This window comes from Eptesicus fuscus, chromosome 2, assembly GCF_027574615.1.
Source record: "Eptesicus fuscus isolate TK198812 chromosome 2, DD_ASM_mEF_20220401, whole genome shotgun sequence".
In the NCBI taxonomy this organism is placed as follows: Eukaryota; Metazoa; Chordata; class Mammalia; order Chiroptera; family Vespertilionidae; genus Eptesicus; species Eptesicus fuscus.
Window position 1 is genome coordinate 72,772,227 of NC_072474.1, and position 8,046 is coordinate 72,780,272.

Here is an 8,046-nt window from a genome sequence, read left to right on the forward strand (position 1 = left end):
TATCCTCTCTCTCCTGTCATTACATTTTGATAATGTGGAGTCTCTTGATGAAGAGAAACTACTCAGACTTGATGTAGTAAGGATAAACACAAAATTGTTTACTTTCATCTTGATGCTGTTCCTGGACTTTGGATTTTTTCATCTGGGAGGGAAATGAGTATGTTTTATGTGCAGAACAGAGGGAAGCAAATATTTGTGAGTGAGATTGGAGACTTCTAGATTGTGTTTTACACTCTTCTTCATTTTCAGTCTTTCTCTGAGGGCAATTATACATTCCTCCCTGTTGACGGCCATGTGACTTGCTTGGGACAATGAAATATGAACAGATGCTTTAGTAGCCATCAGTGGTTCTCTTGTGTTCCACTTTTCCTGTGCCATGAACTCGGCTATATCCAAATGGAAGTACTCCATCAACCTGGATCTTGTAGCAAAGATGACATGGAGCAGAGCTCAGCCAACCTGTAATGGACTCTGCAGAAGTCAGTCAGAAATAAATCTTTGTTGTTATAAGCCTTTGAGTTTTTAAAGCCTCTGTTGCTTTCTCCTGTTCTCATGACATCAATGAGGTTGGGAAGAGACCTGTGGAAGCTTAGCTCATCAGGTTTCCACTTCAGCTGGGGATCAGGATAAATTCCTAGAAACCACATAGAGGTGAAAACCCTACTTTGAGAAATTAGAAGAACTTTTGGCATAATCGCTGTGTTTATTTTGAACTAGAAAACTGAAGTTACTCTTTTTTTCATCTTTATTGTTGAAAGTATTACATGTCTCCCTTCCCCCCGCCCAATTCTCCCTTCTAGCCCACCCTCACCCCTTGCCCCAGGCCTCCACCACCTTACTGTTTGTGTCCATGGGTTATGCATATCTGTATACGCATACAAGTTCTTTGGCTGATCACTTTCCACCCACCTATCCTTCTCTGCCTTCCCTCTGAGATTCTGCTGTCTGTTCTATGCTTCTATGTCTCTGGATCTATTTAGTTCATTGGTTTATCTTGTTCGTTAGATTACACATAGGAGTGAGATCATGTGATACTTGTCTTTCTCTGACTGAACATAATCTTATGGTAGCCCAGAAACAAAAGGCTTGAGTGCCTAAGACAACTGAAGGAAGCCTTTACTGTAGAGCTAGTTCCTCGTTTATTGGCTTCTAAACTATCACTAGCTACTGCCTAGTCCACTGGCTTGCACTGCAGTGGGACCTAGGGAAAACAGAGCTAAAAGAGCTCAGAATATGTATCCAGAAAAGGAACAATAACAACAACCTTGTTGTCTTGTGAATGGGGAGGAAGGCTGAAATATTTGATATATAAATTATTTTAAATTTATTTTCCAAGTACAGTTTGTAGTTGTGTATTAGTTTCAGGTATAGAGTCTAGCAGTTAGACAATCATATACTTTATAAAGTGTCGTTCCTCCCCCCCCCCCCCATATTTCAAGTACCCACCTGGTACCATACATAGTTATTGCAATATTGTTGACTATTTTCCATGTGAAAACTTTTGCTCTATAAAGCATGTCATTAAAATGAATTGTTATAGCATACTATCAAGGCCGGGGATTGATGCGGGAGGTTGGCCAGCCGGAGAGGGACTGTGGGAGGGCTCTAGGACATGTCCGGCCAGTGTGGCTCAGTCCTGATCAGCCAGACCCCCGCAGCAAGCTAACCTACCGGTCGGAGTGTCTGCCTCCTGGTGGTCAGTGCACGTCATAGCAAGTTGTTGAGTGGCCTTAGCATATCATTAGCATATTATGCTTTGATTGGTTGAACGGACAACCGGACACTTAGCATTTTAGGTTTTATTATATTGGATGGTATAGCTCAGTGGTTAAGGGGTAAGATCCTGGAGCCAGACCACTCAGGTCAGCACTTATTAGCTGCATGGTTGTCTTAGGTGGCTTCCTGGAAAACAAAGCTTTTTTGAAGGTTCTCTGGGGATCAACACTTGTGAGGGAGTGAGGGGAGCAGGGCCAAGTGAAAGGAATAATTGGACTGTGAGGTAGTTGCATCAGAGGCCTCAGCTGATCCTCATGGGGAGCTCTAGAGCTGCAGTGGCCTTTCAGAGATGTCCTGAATGGAGGTAAGGGATACTGAATGCAGGTTGGGAATAACCTTGGATGACGCAACTTCCTGTGGCCAAAGAAAATTTCTGGGAAGGCCACCACAACACTAGTTACCACAAACAAGTTACTTAACCTCCCTGTCCCTTGGTTTCTTCATTTATAAAACGGGAGAAATAATAGTACCTCTCTCAGTGGGTTGTTATGAAGATAATTCGGAACATTGCCTATCACACGGTGAGATTATATAAGTGATTGTTAAATAAAAAAGTGTCCACTGGAGATTTTCAAATATCCTTTAACAAAAGAGAGGGGGGTTTTAGAATTAGTTATTGTTTCTATGGACATAGTCGCTCTGAATTACTTTTAAATATTTGAACGTAATTAATTCTCAAGTAGTTTAGAAGTCCTCCATGAAAATACTGAGAAAAATATTCATTTGCTTGGGAGCTGCTTTTTTAGCAATCATGCAAGTATAAAATTTATCTCAGGCTATAATCAAATTAGTACATATTTTGAATTGCTGAAATATGAATTAAAGACATATAAATTTTGACAGGTGCTGCACTAAATATCTTATATGCATTTTCTCACTCCTCATTATAACCAATTTGAGAGATAGATACTATGCAGTTACTACCTCTATCTACAGAAGGGAACCTGAGACTCAGAAGGTTTTGCAAGACTGGGATTCAAAACTGACTCCTAAGGCTTACTCTTAACCATTGCACTCTCCTTTTTCCATGTAAGTAACCCACACCCCCAGCTCTTCCAAGTGTTTGAAATATTTGATTACTTAAGCACTGCACTCAAAGAAAACGTAGCTCACTAGTGCTATCCTTCACAAAGATTTTTAAATAACCCAACATAATCATTCTGCAACAGCATTGTTTTTTGTTTTTTTTTTTCAGCTTCTTAATGGAAAACTCAAGCCTCTCATCTCAGATAATAAGTAATTAAGATACTGAATGTTAAACCTAACTTGTATTCATGATGAAGATGTCAGCTTGCATGTTATTCTGGAACCGTTATATAAAAAGATACATTTTGTATTAAGTTACATTTTTAGTATGAGGATATGTAGCATAGCATCTAAAATATACTCAGCATTTTTTCAATCATAGTATCTAATCACATTCTCACCCTTCAAAAAGCTGATCCTTTAAAAACAGTTTATATATAGTCACTAATCCACTAATTCATAGCGACTTGTCATTCTGCCCAAAGTCAGCAATTGTGTCTGCCAGTTGAGAAACCTAATCAATAATTGAAGCTCCACAACTGCTAATGCTCAACCGATGCACCCTGTTGGCAATTCTACCACTGAATGTCAATGTTTGAAATATCCTGACTAAGCTGAATATTTACCAGGTCAGCCTCACATACAAGGCCAAGTTAAATAGGATGAAAGAAATCAGCAGTAGTCCAGATACTTGAGAATGGTTGTTTTCAAAACAGAACATATTACTGTGGTATTTCCTTTCAAACTACAATCTTCCCATCCCCTCATACCACCTCCAATTTGTCCAGGTAGTAGACTGAGATACCTTAAGCTCAGAAAAGATAAACCCCTGCCTGACTGGTATGGCTTAGTGTTTGAGCGTCGACCTACAAACCAGTAGGTCAGGGCTTGATTCCAGGGCATATGCCTGGGTTGCAGGCTTGATCCCCAGTGGGGGGCATGCAGGAGGCAGCCCATCAATGATTCTCTCTCATCATTGATGTTCCTACCTCTCTTTCCTTTTCCCTTCCTCTCTTAAATCAGTAAAAATGTATTTTAAAAAAAGAAAAGATAGACCCCCCAAACTCCAGCCTAACCTCCAAAAATACTAATCAAATTCCCTTCAGGCAGTGATTGATCTAAGTGTAGGTGTGTAATTCAGATTTATCCAATGAGACATAAGGGGAAGTCTACTGGGCAGACTTCCTTTCCCAAATATAAAGGCCAACCCTAGCTAAGAGGAAACCCTTTGCCCACTTCTTCGTGTTTTAATATGACTGAAAGTGTAATAGCTATCTTGTGAACATGAATGAAAGAGCCAAAAGGATCTCAGAAAGGCCAGCTCTGACAGCAGCTACACACTGAACAAAAGCCAGAAGCTGTCTAACCCAGACTATTTCAGCCAAAATTAAAACTCAGTTCTTCCAAACACATGCTGACTGATACAGCTCCCACGCTTCACCCCATCTTTTCCCTCTCACTTCTACGTCCCAACATTCTGTTAGCTGCCTTTTACGTTGTCAAGAGTAATCTCATTCGCATTTGGTTCTGTAACAATTTTTAATGTTCCGTGCTATGTCTATGGGTTGGTTCTGAATGTTGAAACCAATAAATAGTATTTCCATTATTATGGCTGTGTTAATATTCTAGTAGAACCAAGTATTGGACTACAATTACAAATCCAAAATAATTATGCCTAAGCCACTTAAAGGAGATTAGCAAATTCTGTTTCCTTATATTTCATAAATAGCTAAAAATTTGTCTGCTACATATTTGGAGTATTTATTGCTCATAAACATAAGCCTTTTTCACCATATCCCAAATATATTCCAGATTCTTACTTTTTGGAGTCTAATACATTCTTTTCCTTAAAGTTGGCTAACTTCTACTCCAAATTGAACTGATTTCTTAATATTTGAACTATTACTTTCTTGTGCAACTTTTATTTTTCCAGAATTTTCTAATTGCTCTTTTTTTTTCAATGCCTTTATCTTATACTCAAGTTTTTCAAATTTTGGGTTATTTTATCCATTTAATGGTATACTTTTCTATGTGCTTTTCCAAAGCCCTTTGTCCTTCTATTTCAGTTTTGATTGGTTTTCCTCTAGACCTGATGCACATCTATTATTCTGGGACTTACTGTTCAACAAGGTTGAGTCAACTGTTTTTTGTGACCTTTACTTTTGGTCTCAATGTAATTTCTCAGTGAGTGATTTCCTAAAAACAGGTGAGTGTAAGATAAACTGATTGGAATTTGATTATTTATAAATACTTTGTTTTGCCTTACACTTGATTTATAGGTTAGTTGGATCTAGAATTTTAGGTTTAAAATAATATTCCCCTAAAACTTTAAGACATTACACTATCATCTACATCCAATTTTGCTTGAAAAAACTGACACCATCTTGGTTTTTATTTTTCTGTATGTGATCACTTTTTCTGGACCACTTTCAGATATTTTTATTCTTGGTTATCTGAAATTCCACAATTTTGTGTATATATATTTTTAAATTGTCTGTTGTTCTAGGCATTCAGATTTTTATGCAAAGATGTGTATCTGCCTTCATTTCTGAAAAAAAAAATCTTCATTATTTTATAGATTGATACCCTTTATCTTTTCTTACATATTTTTCTCTTTTCTTTTGATTCTATATTTTGGGATATTTTATAACCTTTCAATTACTCTTAAATTTTTTTAAATGGAAATAATATTTTTAACATCCAAGTGTTCTCTTTCATCCTTTGACTGTTCTCTATGCTCCTATTCAAATGTTGTACAGGTAGTGTTTTTCCAAGCATAAAAAAAATTAGAATGATTTCTTAAAAAGTTATCTTTTTGAAATACTTATTTTCAGAAGGTTGATTTTTTTTCTATTACTGTCAATCTTTCTCAGTAGAGCTTAAAGGATTTCTTTAAATGTTTTGTGATTCTTATTCTGCATACATATCTTCACATTTTAGAACGAGAGAAAAGTATTCGACAGGGTGCTTTATGTCTGTGAGTGAGTCTTATTGACTTTAAGACCTGAGTGTACAGAAAGATAATTATTCATTAATGTCATATGAATTGGGGTTTTTTAAAACAGGTTCCCAATTTCCCCCAAGGCAATTTTTTCAATTATCTTAGAAAAGAATTCTAAATATGGTTTTTTAATTGTTTTCAGAGAGAAGAAGGGAGAGGGAGAGATAGAAACATCAATGATGAGAGGGCATCATTGACTGGCTGCCTCTTGCACGCCCCCTACTGATTGAGCCTGCAACCTGGGCATGTGCCCTGACCAGAAATCAAATATGACCTCCTGGTTCATAGGTAGATGCTCAACCATTGAGCCACACTGGCCAGCCAGAACTCTGATTTTTTTACTTAAGGATAAGAACTTTCCATTAGGCTAATTGACATGCAGAGGTGGGAGGGGGTTCTATATATACACACATCCTATTAATCTCCACTCACAGCCAGCTCCACTTCCCATTCCCATTCTTTGTGCTACCTGCAAAGTCTGAGTCCAAACATAACTGAGATTCTCCTGGCCAATGCAAGCATGTCAAACTCACGGCCCACGGGCCGCATGTGGCCCACAACGAATACTTTTGTGGCCCAGCCAATTAAACGGTAAGAAACGTTTTAATAAAAATTACATAACTTAATTTTTACAATATCCTGTTATACATAATCCTATCTAATAAAAGAGAAACATGCAAATTGACCATACCTCCACTACGCCCACCAGCCAATCAGAGCAAGTATGCAAATTAACCCAACAAAGATGGTGGCAGCCACGGAGCTGGAGCGAGCAAGAGGCTTGGGTTGCCCCAGGCGATGGAGGAAGCCAAGCTTCCCTCCTGCCCTGCTCGGCCCTGGCCTCCGCTCAAGGCTACAAAGTTTCAGTTATAGAAGATAAATAAATCCCAGATACCTGCTTCCAGCCAGCCCTGGCCTCTGCTCAAGGAGGCGCTGAAAAAAAAAAAAAAAGAAAAAAAGGAGGGGCTGGGAGCCTGGATCACTGGGGGGCATGGCCAGCCTGAAAACAGCCCTCAGCTCCTCACCCAGGAGGGCCAGGCACCCCAGTGGGGACCCCCACCCTGAAGGGGCTGTGGCCAGCCTGAAAACAGTCCTCAGCCTGTCACCCAGGCTGGCCACACCCCCATGGGGTGAGGGTCCCTGCTGGGGGCTTGGCCAGCCTGAAAACAGCCATCAACCCCTCACCCAGGCTGGCCAGGCACCCCAGCAGGACCACCCACCCTGAAGGGGGTGTGGCCAGCTTGAAAACAGTCCTCAGCCCCCCAGCCAGGCTGGCCATCCCCCCATGGAGTAAGAGTCCCTGCTGGGGGGCGTGGTCAGCCTGCAAACAGCCCTCAGCCCCTCACCCAGGCTGGCCAAGCCCCCCCAGCAGGGACCCTTACCCCTTGGGGGCATGGCCGGCCTGCAAACCACCACAGGCCCCTTGCCCAGGCCTTTCTACGTCCCAAGGGAGCCCCCACCCTGATCTGGGACACCCTTCAGGGCAAACCAGCTGGCCCCCACCCATGCACCAGGCCTTTATCTATACTAATAAAAGGGTAATATGCTAATTAGACTGGGAGACCTTCCAGGAGACCTTCCGGACATTCTTCTGGAGAAAGCCATGGTGGCAGGGCCGAGGTAGAGGTGGTTAGAGGCCAAGAGGGGAGGGCAGTTGTGGGTGATCAGGCTGGTGGGGGGCAGGCTGGTGGGGGTAAGCAGACCAGCAGGGGGGCCAGGTGGGGGCGAGCAGGCCATGAGTGGGGGTCAGTTGGAGGTGATCAGGACAGCGGGGGGGGCAGTTTGGAGTGAGCAGGCCAGCAGGGGAGCAGTTGGGGGCAAGCAGGCCAGTGGGAAGGGAAGGTGGGGGCTAGCAGGCCAGCAGGGGAGGCAGTTGGGGGTGAGCAGGCTGGCAGGGAAGGCAGTTGGGGGTGAGCACACTGGCACGGGGGGCAGTTGGGGGTGATCAGGCTGGCGGGGGGGTCATTTGGAGGCAAGCAGGCCAGCAGCAGGCAGGGGGCAGTTGGGGGCAAGCAGGCCGGCAGGCAGAGTGGTTAGGGGCAATCAGGCAGGCAGGCAGGCAGGCAGAGGCAGTTAGGAGCCAGCAGTCCTGGATTGCGAGAGGGATGTCCGATTGCTGGTTTAGGCCCAATTCCTGTAAACTGGCAGTAGGACCTCCTTCGAGGGGTCCCAGATTGGAGAGGGTGCAGGCTGGGCTGAGGAACAACGCCCCCCCTCCCGTGCACGAATTTCGTGCACTGGGC